This window comes from Aptenodytes patagonicus, chromosome 1, assembly GCF_965638725.1.
Source record: "Aptenodytes patagonicus chromosome 1, bAptPat1.pri.cur, whole genome shotgun sequence".
NCBI lineage: Eukaryota > Metazoa > Chordata > Aves > Sphenisciformes > Spheniscidae > Aptenodytes > Aptenodytes patagonicus.
In genome coordinates this window covers 108,232,479-108,247,136 of record NC_134949.1, presented here as the reverse complement: position 1 = coordinate 108,247,136, position 14,658 = coordinate 108,232,479, and the positions used below count along the sequence as shown (strand labels likewise).

The following is a 14,658-nucleotide window of genomic DNA, read 5'->3' as shown; positions in this document are numbered from 1 at the left end:
TCACTCCCTCCAGCACATGACAGATGCATTCAGATTGTGGACACCAAGTCAAGTAGCTGAGGACAAGTTAATATTAACAAAAAAGACTTCACAAAGGCTGAAAGACCAAGTCACAAAGACATCAAAACCAGCAGGACAATATTCCACAGGTGTTACAGTTATTAGGGGAGAACGAAGGAAAGTATTATTTTCTCATCAGAGAAGAAAAGCTATGACCAATGATGCCAAGAAGGCTAGACCAAAAATACAGCTGCAAGAAATACCAAACTTAGGATACCGAGCTTTTCACTGAGCTGGCAAATTACCTTAGGACATTTGCCCCGTTTCCAAAGTCTGCAGGAAAATTATTTACCTTCTTCATTTCAATCCTGGTGTTGAAAATTGGGATTTTAAACAAATCTTGATCATAATCTGAAGGTACATTCCAATTTATGGGGCTCTAAACATAACTTTTTGGCAACTATTTTTTTTCCATATTCAGTGAACAGAGAATAAAGAACTGTTCAGCAGCATCGCAACACCTGCTATTCCCAGAAGATAAATTCTTCACAGATTAATCAGAAAGCAGACATCATGACTATTGCCAAGAGTGCCCTATAAACATTATGAGTGAAAGTCCACACAATAAACAGGAGCATTTTCATCTATAATCACATCTAGTGCTATAAAGCACAAGTGACATTCAATCAACTGTGCATTTGACTAATAGTCAGTCTGAAACAGCAGTGGCAAGGCAGAGCTGTTGCAACAGCCCTGGAGCAGGGGCTTACACTCCCAGCCTTTTATTTATTTTATTTATTTTTTTGTCTAGCTCACTCCAACACCCATCATCCTTTAGTAGCGCTCTCACAATGATTATTGAATAAACAGTCAGCATTTTCCTAGCCATTTTTACAAGGCCACAGAAGAATATGTGGAAGTTTGCAGTCTAAAACATTTGCCTTGCTTAAATTTGCTTTCGGTGCAAATAAGATCAGTATAAGATGACCAAAAGTGTTCTTGCAATAAAGGAAAAAAGCATGGTAAATATACTCATAAAAACATCCTCAAGTTGGTTATTTTCCAGACCAAATCCCTACAAGAGACAAAATACACAATTTGGGTTGTTCTTAGGATTACACCAAGATACCTATCCCATTACAAAATCAGCATGACAGAAAATATTCAAGTGATTTTCTTCTCATTCTCAAAACACTCAACAGATCAACTGCAAAATTAAATCCAGGCGGGAAGCAGGCACTTTCTCAGCAGTCAGCCCAGGAGAACGTGGCTCGGGCAGGAGCTAGCAGCTACCAGCCCCTGCGGGCAGCTCTCGGGCAGCGCGAGGAGGGCTCCTGCACCCACCCCGCTGCACTGGCCCAGCAGCCGGGTACTGCTGCACACTGGTCCCTGCTTCTGGGAGCGAGGGAGTTGGCAGAGGTGGACCTGGCTACAAGCCCAGCTCAAGCCTTTCTGGAGGAGTTAAACTCCTGGTGAGCCACGGAAGGAGTGTCAGGCCTCTCCCTCCTTCCCCTCGCCCCCCTGAGGTGTGTGTCTCATGGCTTTTAGCCCTTTGGTGTGCAGCTCGTAGACCAAGAAGCATGACACACACCCCTCTCTGGTGATGGCAGGCATAGAGGAAACCATCAAAGCCCGTGCCTAGTTTTCCACCCTGAGAGAAGAGTGTAGAGCTTCCCATATGACAAAAGCCTGTCCTTCACCAGTCACGATCAGCAGTTAAGGTACGCAGTGACAGGCAGTGTGAATGGAAAAAGCAATTAGTCACACTATTAAGTATTAAGCTGCAACGACCCAACATCATGTTCACTCTCTCAGTCTTATCGCTCTCCTCTGTCAACTCCCTTCTCCAGTCTCTCCCATTTTCCTCTCTCTGCTTCCTTACAAAATCATTCAACTCGCAGATCTCTCTGTCTTATCCCAAGCACCAAGGGCTTCCTTTCTGAGCATACACATGGGCCCATTGCATGGCTAATCCCATCTTCCTTCTGTCAAAGACAATGCTATTAGCAGAGCTGACAGGCCCACTAGAATAGTTATCACCTGTTGGCAGCTTGGATGTAATACATACTCCTGTGGTCAAAAGCTAAAAAAGGAGCAAACTCTGTATCTGAAACTACCTACCACTTGTGCCAGTATTACAACGCATACAAAAGATGAGCAGAAAATTGAGATTGTTCTATTATTATGCTCTGCCTAGAAGCATTATTCATGTCCTAGCCTTTCTTACAATCCCCCCCGCTAGCCACATTATTCTCTTTGGCCTAATAAGTTTCATTAATCATATACAAGGAGCTTGAAAAGCGTGAGGGCCAATTTTATTGCAGAAGGAAGATGATACAACAATTAGGCAGCTGAGGCCTTTTAGTGCCTGCAACATGTGGGTTTGCCTGAGCTGTGGGTTGATAACTCGAGCTTTTTGTTGGCAGTAAACAGGTGATGATCAAAGCCTGACTAGGCTACAATGCTGTAAGCTAATTTTCTGAGAGGTTGCAGCAGGACTGGCTCTTGGGCCATCCCAGAAATAAGAAATCAGGCAAACCATAAGTGCACATGGCTGTTAAGAGCTGTGGAACTGCCAGAGAGCCCATTTCACTGAACACCTGCAGCACAAAGGGACCTATCTCATTGCCAGAGCACCTTGTTTCAGCACATCAAACAAAGTCTGCTCAGAATTTCTAGGAAATGCTGACACATTGCAGGTGACTGGACCAATTCCACCAAATACAAATTAAAGTGGAAAATAAAACCATGAGCCCAGAAACCATGCTTTTCAGCCAGGGTTAATTATCACAGTGATGTTTCTCCAGAGGGTTTTGCCCCCCGCACTATCATGTCCCTGTCTGTCTGTATTAGATCTTACTCTTCGACATTTCACTTAGTGCAAAGGAGTTATGAAAAGTTCTTGCTTTGCACCCTAAAAATCACAACACACATGCACCATGATTGCCAAAAGCAGGCTGCTCCACAGCCTAACTCTCTTCATTTTGACAGCCATATCATCCTTAGGTTTGGCTGCAATGGTCCAGCTTCTGAATAAGAAGACAGACCCAAATTGCTATAGTTGTCCACAGGAACGATCCACGCTCACTTGTCACACTGAGCAGCACCAGCCTAGGAAGCCAGGTTTAGACCCAACTGGGCTAAGCAACAAGAGATCTTTCCCCCATTTCAGAGGCTTCCCATCACAACCAACTCCTTGACAACACCGTAACTGTTAAAGGTCCAGGCTGACAGGGAGAACAAAAAAGGGTGCTGGATCATGCCCATGACGCAGTGCCAGCCGTGGGCCAGCAGAACTGGGAAACCGCTTCCTTAGACTAAGGCACTGCTGTGGATTTTACTAGAGCTAGAAAACGCTTTTCTAGCTAGCATCACTGAAAACCTGTTTGCACTAATTCCAAGCTATCTGTCACTTTTTTCTCCCAGAGGCTGTATACATGAAAAGGTGCATCTCCTTCCCCACAGGTGGCATGAAGCAGCTGTACACAGCTCTGAGATAGTGACCCATCATTGACATTTAACACCACAAGAACGGCTTCGCTCAGTTACCAGGCGCGGATGGACTACCTTCTGTAAGCACTTTTCATTAAGGCAGAGAGTCGCTTTTCATGCCTTTCTAACTAAAATGAAAGGCTGGACTGATATCGGTAGGTGCCCACCCATGTGTATTTAGAAGTGATACAGTGAAATGCAATTAAAAGGCACTGGGACATCCTTATGCCTAAGAACATTGAAGGAGCAGAGATGACTTCCTCCAGTGACGAGCATTCAAAACATACATTTGAGTATACTTATTGCTGCATTAATGTTTGGAAGGTTTGACAAATCTGATGAATGAAAACTGAAATTAACCACCAATCGGGGCGGGGGGGGTTCAGCTTGGGGGCACAAGGATGAGAAGAAATAAATTATTTGGTTGGGGGGGGGGGGTTGTTTGTTTTAAACAAGCACACCACCTGCATTTTTCACAACTTAACACTTCTGTTCTCAGTAAAACCCTGCTTTGATCTCAGCCTCTAAGAAACTGGTCAATGAATGTTTACCCAAATAGCCCCAGAAATCATTTAGGTAAATATTTGCATATTTGCACATTTACTTTAAAATGAATCTTAGAAAACTGCCTATTGCTATTTCTCACTTCCATATCAAGTACAATTTCAAATTGGCTTTTTTCTTCCATTATCAATGCAAACAGAAAATTTAATTGAAAAAAAAAACATTAAAAAAATAAAAAATAAACGAAGATGACAAATACCAGACTGTCATCTGCCACATGTAACTATCTACCCAGAAAAAAAAAAACACTCTTATTTCTGCTGGATGCGTTTCTTTGACCTTCTATGTTTTGGGGTCCCCTGTGTCACTTCCTGGTTTCCAACACAAAATTGCAAAGAGAATCCAGTTGCTAAAATGGAAAAAAAGTGCTACATTTTCACCAGCAGTCTGTTACTCTGGCACAGAAATATGTCAATTATTGATTTGAGAAGAGACAGCACATACCTCAGAGCCCATTTTCAAACAAAATTCAGATAGGTATTTCCCCAACTCGGTCTTTAAAAGTTTCAAATGTTTCAAAAGCTGCACTGATATTTAGAGAAAGAGAAAAATAATTTACTAGAACAGGTTGCTCTGCCCCACTGTCCTCAGGTCAGGAAAGACAAAGGCTTTTGTGGGGCAGTTTTGAGCGTTCTGTTGGCCTGCTATGCGGCAAGGTCTGAGATTTGTTAGTTGAAGTACAAGTTCAAGTAACTGAGTATCATTAGGAGCTGAGCTGGTATTAGACTGCTTGTGCCTACACTGTTAACAGTTCATATATATCATTCTTGGATTGTAATTCTGATAGATACTCTCTGATAAGACAGGAGGTTTGACCACAGCTACTTTCTCACATGACAGTGTGGACCTGAAGTTCTCAGTCTGCAATATAAAGAAAAACATAGAATCATAGAATCATTGAGGTTGGAAAAGACCTCTAAGATCATCAAGTCCAACCATCAACCCAACACCACCATGCCCACTAAACTATGTCCCTAAGCGCCTCATCTACACATCTTTTAAATACCTCCAGGGATGGGGACTGAACCGCTTCCCGGGGCAGCCTGTTCCAATGTTTAACCACTCTTTCAGGAAAGACATTTTTCCTCATGTCCAATCTAAACCTCCCCTGGTGCAACTTGAGGCCATTTCCTCTCGTCCTATCGCTAGTTACTTGGGAGAAGAGACCAACACCCACCTTGCTACAACCTCCTTTCAGGTAGTTGTAGAGCGATGTCTCCCCTCAGCCTCCTCTTCTCCAGGCTAAACAACCCCAGGTCCCTCAGCCGCTCCTCATAAGACTTGTTCTCCAGACCCTTCACCAGCTTCGTTGCCCTTCTCTGGACACGCTCCAGCACCTCAACGTCCTTCTTGTAGTGAGGGGCCCAAAACTGAACACAGTATTCAAGGTGCGGCCTCACCAGTGCCGAGTACAGGGGCACCATCACTTCCCTGCTCCTGCTGGCCACACTATTTCTGATACAGGCCAGGATGCCATTGGCCTTCTTGGCCACCTGGGCACACTGCTGGCTCATGTTCAGCCGGCTGTCAACCAACACCCCCAGGTCCTTTTCTGCTGGGCAGCTTTCCAGCCACTCTTCCCCAAGCCTGTAGCGCTGCATGGGGTTGTTGTGGCCCAAGTGCAGGACCCGGCACTTGGCCTTGTTGAACCTCATACAGTTGGCCTCGGCCCATCGATCCAGCCTGTCCAGGTCCCTCTGCAGAGCCTTCCTACCCTCCAGCAGAGCAACACTCCCACCCAGCCTGGTGCCATCTGCAAACTTACTGAGGGTGCACTCAATCCCCTCGTCCAGATCATTGATAAAGATATTGAACAAGACTGGCCCCAAAACTGGGCCCTGGGGAACACCGCTCGTGACCGGCCGCCAACTGGATGTAACTCCATTCACCACAACTCTCTGGGCCCGGCCGTCCAGCCAGTTTTCTACCCAGCGAAGAGTCCACCTCTCTAAGCCACATGTACCATTATATTACATGGTAGAATTTTGTGGAACCATATACCTACAGAGTCCAAACAAAAAACAAGACCAGAAGAAACCTGGTAGGCAACATTACTTTTGCAACGAAACTGTGAAGTTATTTCTCTAAGCTCTGCGAGCAGAGGGGTAGGGCACAGAGGGCAAAACCTGAACTGACAGAGAGATGCAACAACTGCCTTCACAAAGCCCAAACAGGACAGCCTTTTGAATTCTTTTTTTCTTAATGGGATTGAAAATTAATTTTGAAATGTCGGTATTTTCAGCAAAATAGATGATAATGAATAATGCTAACTTCTCGGGGAAAAAAAAAAAAAAAACAGGTAGGCCACAGGCAATCCAATTTAGGCACCTAAAATTACTGGAAGCTTTTGACTTTGATCTCTGCAACTCCCACTCCCGTCAGTCAAATTGTCCTGAATGCCATAGAAGAGCATATCAGGAAATTAATCATTCTAACTTCAGAGCACTGTTTGACTAGTTTGCAACAAACAAGGCACACGGCCATTAATTTAACTGTGAGCAGAAAATAAAATATGAAATAATTGCTCTTTCAGTGTGCATTAAATGAGGCAGAAGCCCTGAGGAAAGAGCAGCATCTTATCACGCTGTTAAATATGTATCACGACACACTGGAATTAGGAAGTAAAATTTGCGGTGGCAAATTTATCGCTGCTGTTTCCTAGCTTCTGAGTGTTTGAACTGCAACTTAAAAAATAAAAGTTTCGTAGCTGTGTTTGTCTCTAATACAGCATAAGGAAGTGCACCTTTTCCTTCATTGTAAAACGCCTTTCTGTTTTTATCCTATCTTTAATCAGGCAGGTTTCTGCCGTCAAGGTCAATACACATTCTTAAGCAAAAGATCAGAGTTAAGATTACTCTGTGAAGCAGAAATGTGAAAACATTAACTTTTGGGAGATTTAAAATTCAGCTTAACCACTGGCATTGTAAGTGTAATTTATAGTATTCTTAGGCACGAAATGCACTACTCCACTCTCGATCTAGTACTTAAACAATTACTCAGATACTCTGAATATACATGAAGATAGGACCCTGTCGTGGTTTAACCTCAGTCGGCAACTGAGCATCACACAGCCGCTCACTCACCTCTCTCCCCCGGCCCCCGGTGGGATGGGGGAAAGAATCAGGAGAGTGAAAGTAAGAAAACTCATGGGTTGAGGTAAGAACAGTTTAGTAATTGAAATAAAATAAAATAATAATAATAGGAAGAAGAAGAATATGCAAAGCATGTGATGCACAATGCAATCGCTCACCACCCCGCTGACCAATGCCCAGCCAGTCCCCGAGCAGCGGCCCCCCCAGCCAACTCCCCCCAGTTTATGTACTGAGCATGACATCACATGGTATGCAATATCCCTGTGGCCAGTTTGGGTCAGCTGTCCTGGCTGTGCCTCCTCCCAGCTTCTTGTGCACCTCCAGCCTTCTCAGTCGGTAGAGCATGGGAAGCTGAAAAGTCCTTGACTAGTGTAAGCACTGCTTAGCAACAACTAAAACATCGGTGTGTTATCAACATTGTTCTCATCCTAAATCCCACACACAGCACTGTACCAGCTACTAGGAAGGAAATTAACTCTATCCCTGCCGAAACCAGGACAGGTCCATCCAAATAATAGACACCCTCTCAGATACACTATTCCTCATTCCCCCTCCAAGCGCACACAGAGATAAATGGGAGTTTTGTCAGAGCAGACACGTTGCAATGAAATTACATGTTTTAGTGAAGAATACACAAAAAACACAAAGCGCACGCACAAAAAAAGCCCACTTACTGTAAATGGTACTGCTGACCCATGTGCCAATTTACGCAACTGGAAAGCTGAAAGTAGGATGTCAGGAAATTAAAACGGTTTGATGCAGCAAGGTGCACAGCTGTTATGCCTAGAGTTCTCCTCTAGCTGCCCTCAGCTGTTGAAAGACTTTCTTCAAAATACAGTTACACTTATAGGTTAAGTTCTTTTTTTTTTTTATGTCCTGTTCTTGAACGCACTATTGTTTTATTTTTCCCTTCATTGAAACTTTTGGTCATCCTGGGAGACATTACTGAATTGACTCAGTTAGGTGCACTTTTCCTCAGTTCTGCAGGGACATGCTGGGCCAGGGAACCCATCTGAGCATGTTTTCTCCTCTCCTCAGCTGCCCCAAAGAAGTACGTCACTCTGTGACAGGGACAGGCTATCGTCAAAGTGCAGCAAGCACTGGTCAGTGCTGCCACCACCGATGACAACTGCCCTTCTGTTTTCTTCTCCTGTCTTTCTGTTTTCCTCACCCTGCCTTCTCTGCTCTTCTAGTGCAGACCTCCCCTCATTGTCCCCTCTTGCCAACCCTCTTTCACCCCATTCATTCAGACCTGGTTCATGAAACACATCTGCAATGTAATATGCCCAAACGGGGGGAATAATCTGAAAGACATTGAGCACAAAGAAGAAACCCAGACAAGCAGTAAAGCTAGAGCAGAGCTAAGGCAATGGAGGGGAGTAAATCAGGCACTCTGATTCCCTGCAAGTTCCCTCCATTTACAGTTCACCCACCTCTGTGTTGCCATCTCCCAGTGCTTCATTGCCTGCTCTCCTGAAAACACTCTTGCCTTCAGCCTGCAATTCTCTCTTCCTCCCATTTTAAGCCTCCACTTGGGCTTCTACTCCATCCATAACCCCATCACAGCCATCTTACTCAACACCAAGAGTAGCAAACCATTGTCTGAGTTCTCAGTATCAAATTATTCAGTATCAGCCTGACCCAGTGCCAATGAAATCTACACAGCCTGAGAAACTGCGAGTGTGCCAGAGGGAAGTATGTATGTTTGGCCTATTCTTACACTTGCTCAAGGAAAAATTTAGGATTGCTGATGGAAACAGGGGAGTTTTTTGTGTCTAGTCATTAGACTAGTTTGTGAACTGTCATTCTTGTGTATAGAATTTTATGTCAGTAAATGCAGAACGATCAAAATAATTCTAAAAACTCAGAACCTACTGTATTCTCAGAAAGAATCCTTTTCGTCCTGGATGACTCTCTCCCATATATATAATGCATTAATATCATAATAACTATGGCTCTTACAAAACTCCAGACTTGTTTTTAAGTTCCACCCCTTATTTTATTAGGACTGTTCTGCAAGAACAATGCTTTTCCTCAATCCTTGCCTCCCACCCCACTCTTGGCAATAAAGTATCTGTCCTTGTACCTGCACATAGTCAGCAATGGAATTGTCATACATTTCAGGCTCATCAAATTACTCACCTCTGCACCTGAAAGTCAAGCATAAAGTCACACCACTGACAGCAGCAACACTTGCAGATCCTCCTATCAGGAGATAGGGAAGCCTGGGGGAAGTGTCTGAGAGATGAGAAAAGAAAGCTAGTTAGAGCTAGACATCAGTATCCACTGACTACATGATGTTACTACCTACCTTAATCAGAGGAGAAAGCTAATCCTCTACCCCCACAGCTCAAGTGAGCTGAGAGACACCGATGAGATGTCTGGGTGCCAACCAGCGATAGGAAACTGCCTCACACACCCAGTCATTTGTGTGTACAAACACACTTTCATTTTCAACTCATCTGCCTGCACCATCTCCCTTTCTTCAAGCGATATTAGCACTGCAACAACAGAACTGACTAGCCATCCCTGCACAATGCTGTTATTAATGACTGGTCTATGCTGAATTCTGTCCTTCATGCCTCTACTGAGATATTTTGGCAATATAAGCACTTGTTTAGCTGTTCTTACAAATCCTACTGGCATAGACCTCTAACAGGTCCAGCACAGCCTGCTGAGAACCTGAATTTTACCCTGTACTACCTTTGGCCCTGGGAAAGAGCACCTGAAAGTCACAGACAGACATTCTCCAAGGAATCTTTCTCCAGACCATCAATGCTGTGGGAAGCTGGACAAAATCCAACTCCAGGGGTTCAAAGCTTCACATACAAAATTAGCGAGCTGTATCATGGTGGCTGTTGAAAGCAACTTTTCTGTCATCAGTGATTAAAAAGGTCACTGAAGCAATGTATTTGGTTTGTGTGGCAAGGTTTTGGTAGTGGGGGGCCTGCAGGTATGGCTTCCGCAAGAAGATGCCAGAAGTTTCCTTCATATCCGACAGAGCCAGTGCCAGCCTGCTCCAAGACGGACCCGCTGCTGGCCAAGGCCAAGCCCAAGCCCAAGCCCATCAGCGATGGTGGTAGCGCCTCTGGGATAACATATTTAAGAAGGGGAAAAAGACTGCTGTGCAACAGCAGCCAGGAGAGAGAGGAGTGAGACTATGTGAGAGAAACAGCCCTGCAGACACCAGGGTCAGTGAAGAAGGAAGGGGAGGAGGTGCTCCAGGCACCGGAGCAGAAATTCCCCTGCAGCCCATGGTGAAGACCATGGTGAGGCAGGCTGTCCCGCTGCAGCCCATGGACATCCACGGTGGAGCAGATATCCACCTGCAGCCCGTGGAGGACCCCACACTGGAGCAGATGGATGCACCCGAAGGAGGCTGTGACTCCGTGGGAAGCCTGCGCTGGCAGGACCTGTGACCTCGTGGAAAGAAGCCCACGCTGGAGCAGGTTTGCTGGCAGGACTTATGACCCCGTGGGGGACCCACGCTGGAGCAGTCCATTCCTGAAGGTCTGCACCCTGTGGAAAGGACACACGCTGAAGCAGTTCGTGAAGAACTGCAGCCGTGGGAAGGACTCACATTGGAGAATTTCACGGACTGTCTCCCGTGGGTGGGACCCCACGCTGGAGCAGGGGAAGAGTGTGAGGAGGAATGAGCAGCAGAGACGAAGTGTTATGAACTGACCACAACCCCCATCCTCCACTCAGAGGGAGGAGGTAGAGAAGTCGAGAGCGAAGCTGAGCCCAGGAAGAAGGGAGAACTGGAGGGAAGGTGCTTTTAGATTCATTCTTATTTCTCACTATCCTACTCTGATTTGATTGACAAATTAAACTAATTCCCCCAAGTCGAGTCTGTTTTGCCCATGACAGTAATTGTTAAGTAAGCTCCCTGTCCATATCTCGACCTGTGAGCCTTTCATCATATTTTTCTCCCCCCATCTTGTTGAGGAGGGGGAGCGATAGAGCGGCTTAGGTGGGCACCTGGCGTCCAGCCAGGGTCAACCCACCACAAGCAGAATGAGGAACTCTTGTAAGACAGAAGAGGGATAGAAAGAAGCACGCACAGAAAGCTTCCCCGTACAATGCCATAAAACATTTGGTTTCAACTGACTAACACAAAATTATTGATTTCTCTATCAACACTTTGGCCTATCACCCCATTCAGCAATCTGCAGAGCCCTGGCATTCAGTAGGAACAGCTGCATAGAACAGCACAAAGAAGCCCAAGAGCATCATGAAGAGCAATTACAGAACAATGTTATTTACATGACAGGTCTGGTTTGTAGCGGGGTGGGTAACCAGGCAGGCGGCAGTGGGAAGCATGCTGTTGACCCAGCCTATGTAGCTCACACTGGTCACTGTTCCGTTGGGGTGATGGACTTCTTCCTCGGTGCCGTGATTGCTTGCAGGGATGCAGGAGGCGTCAGCAGCTGGCTTTCCAGCAGACGCTTGACAGGCAGCCACCCTGCTCTTGTCACAGGTCAGATTCACTGTAGGAGGGACTACAAAAGAAGAAAAAAAGTCCACAACCTTTATGCCTAGTTCAGTATAAAAGTCACCAACTGAAAAACTGAAAAATAGGTGATATTTTTTAGTTTGCATGACCAATTCAAGAGATTTTAAAATAATTTGGAATATTGGCACCGACGATCTTTAGGAAAAAGATACATCAAAAAGTCCAAGGTGAATATCTCCAAAACTAGCTAGCTGCATCTAAAAGTACTGCTTCCTCATGTTTTCCAAAAGGTGACTACAGGAGTAACAGGAGAAGTTGGGATGACAGAGGGGGTGGATTAAGTGAAGATTTCTAAGTACAGCGGTGCACATACCAAAGAAAACACAGCTTGCGGAAGCTCCAGCTAAAATATTTAGGAGATTGGGTAGGTAGAATCAAGAATTTGGTAGCAGGGAAATAAAGGAGGAATCGGACAAAACTGTTCTGCCTAAAGTCCAATAACTCATATTCTGCATGAGACAAAACAGGCAAAGGCTCGGACAATACCTAAGCCATTATGAGAAAGGCAAAACCCTGCAGGGAAGAACAAACAAAAAAAAAAATCAAATTACAAAAATCAGTAATAGAAATTATAGAGTTCCAAAATTCATTTCCCGTAATTTTTAGTTATATTCAGAAGGCTTAACTAATATGGCCAGAACACAAAATCTTCTCCTGTTTTTTTTTTTTTTTTAATTTATGGAAACCTAGAGATAGTTTACCTATCTGAAAAAGATTATTTGATGTATTCCTTATGTTTTCTAATATTCTTTTGTTCCTGCCTATGTTGAAAATAGACTAATTTAATTTTTATTTTAGTGATGCAGTCTTATAGACAGCTTTTAGTATTTCCGGAAGAGTAAAAGATTTCCAAATAGTGTCCTGAAACTTTTGCTTCCTTCCTATTCAGCTCTTACCCAGACAAAACACACATTGACCTCATTGTGAATTTTGGTTCAGCATCCTCTTGCTCAGCTTATAGCAGCAATATTTATTTGATATCTTCTGTTTGCATTAACTTAACCAAGAGGGTATACTCCTGGTTGTGTGAACATTCACACAACATTCAAATCCCATGTTATGCCCAAAGAACTCTCTCAGAAACTATGCAGATTGTTGGATTTGTGCATTTTAAAGCCTCTCCTGTTCATGAGTCAGAAGTAGTTAAAAAAACAAACACAACCCCCCCAGATTATTTCTCCACAGAAAAGCCAAGTCCTATTGCGTAACTCCTCATGCCTTTTTTCCCCCCCCTCTCCAAATAGCCAGACCAGCTTACCTCTTTATTTTCGATTTTGGTGTGCATCCAAAACGAATTTTGTCTTTTACCACCAAATCAAATAATTTTTATCTACACACACACAAAAAAAAAATCACAAGGCGTGTCTTACCTATCACAGTCAGAGAAGAGAAAAAAAGAAAATTCCCTGCGCTGCTGGCAATTTCACAGGTGTAATTTCCCTCATCACCAAGGTTCACAGGGTAAATACAAAGAGCGGGGTCACTGTCAGGTGAATATTTCCACATCATCCTCTCACTGCAATTCCTTGTCTCATTGTGATCGCTTCTACAGGCCAACAAGGAGCAAGTGCTGCATTTTATTTTTCACATCACCATTAGCAAAGACACCTTGGAGGTGTAAGGGCAACTCAACACAGCCTCATGACCAGCCTCCACACTCACAATGTTGTGAGCTACGTAAGAAGAAAAAAAAAGACATTAAAAATGATGCTACAGCCATCGTCAAAGCACAGGAAACTCTTGGCTTTATCACACTTAAAACTTTCTACTTCCTTACTGTACTGGCAGCCTGGGGGACACATTGCTCTGTGCAGACACATATAAGCAGCATTCAATTTCCAGGTCCAGCTTCCTGCTGTCACTCTTTGAAGTCTGGAAATGCGGTGGAAACGGTGCCTTTCCACTGTGGACACTGTTGCAGGTATGTGAGGCATGCTGGTGAGCTGCAAGTCCTCCATCTTTTTTTAGGCAAGAGATTTCTATCACTTTAATATGGGCTTTGAAAAACTGATGGGGAGGGCAAGATTCACCCTTAAGAGAAAGGAAACTACTTCTTTAAAAAAATATTGTGTTGTTGAATTAGGCGCCTTGGTTAAAATGCAAGTAAAACCAGGGGTAGCAGTGGAACATATGCTTGTAACAAGGTTAAAACCCAAGATCACTTGGTGCAGTAGGTCACGAGGCATATGTCGATCCCTTTTCTACCAGAAATCATAGCTCTCCTGATATTGTCCCAGTTGAACAGGAGACGGGTCTTCAGATGATCTGTGTTGGATTCCTATCAGATATCATCCTGTGCCACTCTGCAAGGCACACGATTATTTTGCCAGCTGAGGTGACATCACTCTTTGCATTCACATTAAACAATAAGCAAGATTTCCCCCGGCGCACTGTGAAGTTTCACTGTACTGGTGAGTTGGAAATACAGAGTACCAAAGAGTGCTGCATGTAGTTTTGGATCTTTCTCACTTACCTGGCTTTTCAACCAGATTGATTAGCAAGAAAAGGAGTGCAGCCAGAACTGCCCATGTCTGAGCCATCTTTAGCAGAACGAATCAGCACTGCAGAAAGTGAAGGCAAAGAAAATGGCATGTAGTCACAAATTGTTGTGCAAATCCCTTCAAAGAGAACACGTAGGAAAACCTCTGTTTCCTTTGAAAACAGGTTCTAAACAAGACCCCATGTCAAGTATCATTCTTGTACTGAAGTAAAGCAAAGCAAAAAGGGGTTTGAAAATAAAAAAAATAAAAAAAAAACCCAACACACTACTGTTTACAAACAAGTTTTAAAAATCCAGGATCTCCGATACCATTTTACAGGCATCTCTAGCTGCTCACTATTCATGCCCAGCTAGCTAGCACAACGATAGCTACAGACCTCTTACTGCCGCTTCACAGACTTACCTGCAGAAGATGAAAAAAAGGTTTTGCAAGAGCAAACATGCACACATTACAAATCTTTCTGAAAAATGAAGGTAACAGCACGTATTCAGGA

At 44.1% G+C, this 14,658-nt stretch overlaps 1 pseudogene; it reads right to left on the bottom strand.

The window, feature by feature from the left end:
- Positions 1-4,800: 4,800 nt before the first annotated feature.
- On the bottom strand, positions 4,801-14,204 carry LOC143159202 (cell surface glycoprotein CD200 receptor 1-B-like; annotated as a pseudogene).
- Between the last annotated feature and the right edge of the window lie 454 nt (positions 14,205-14,658).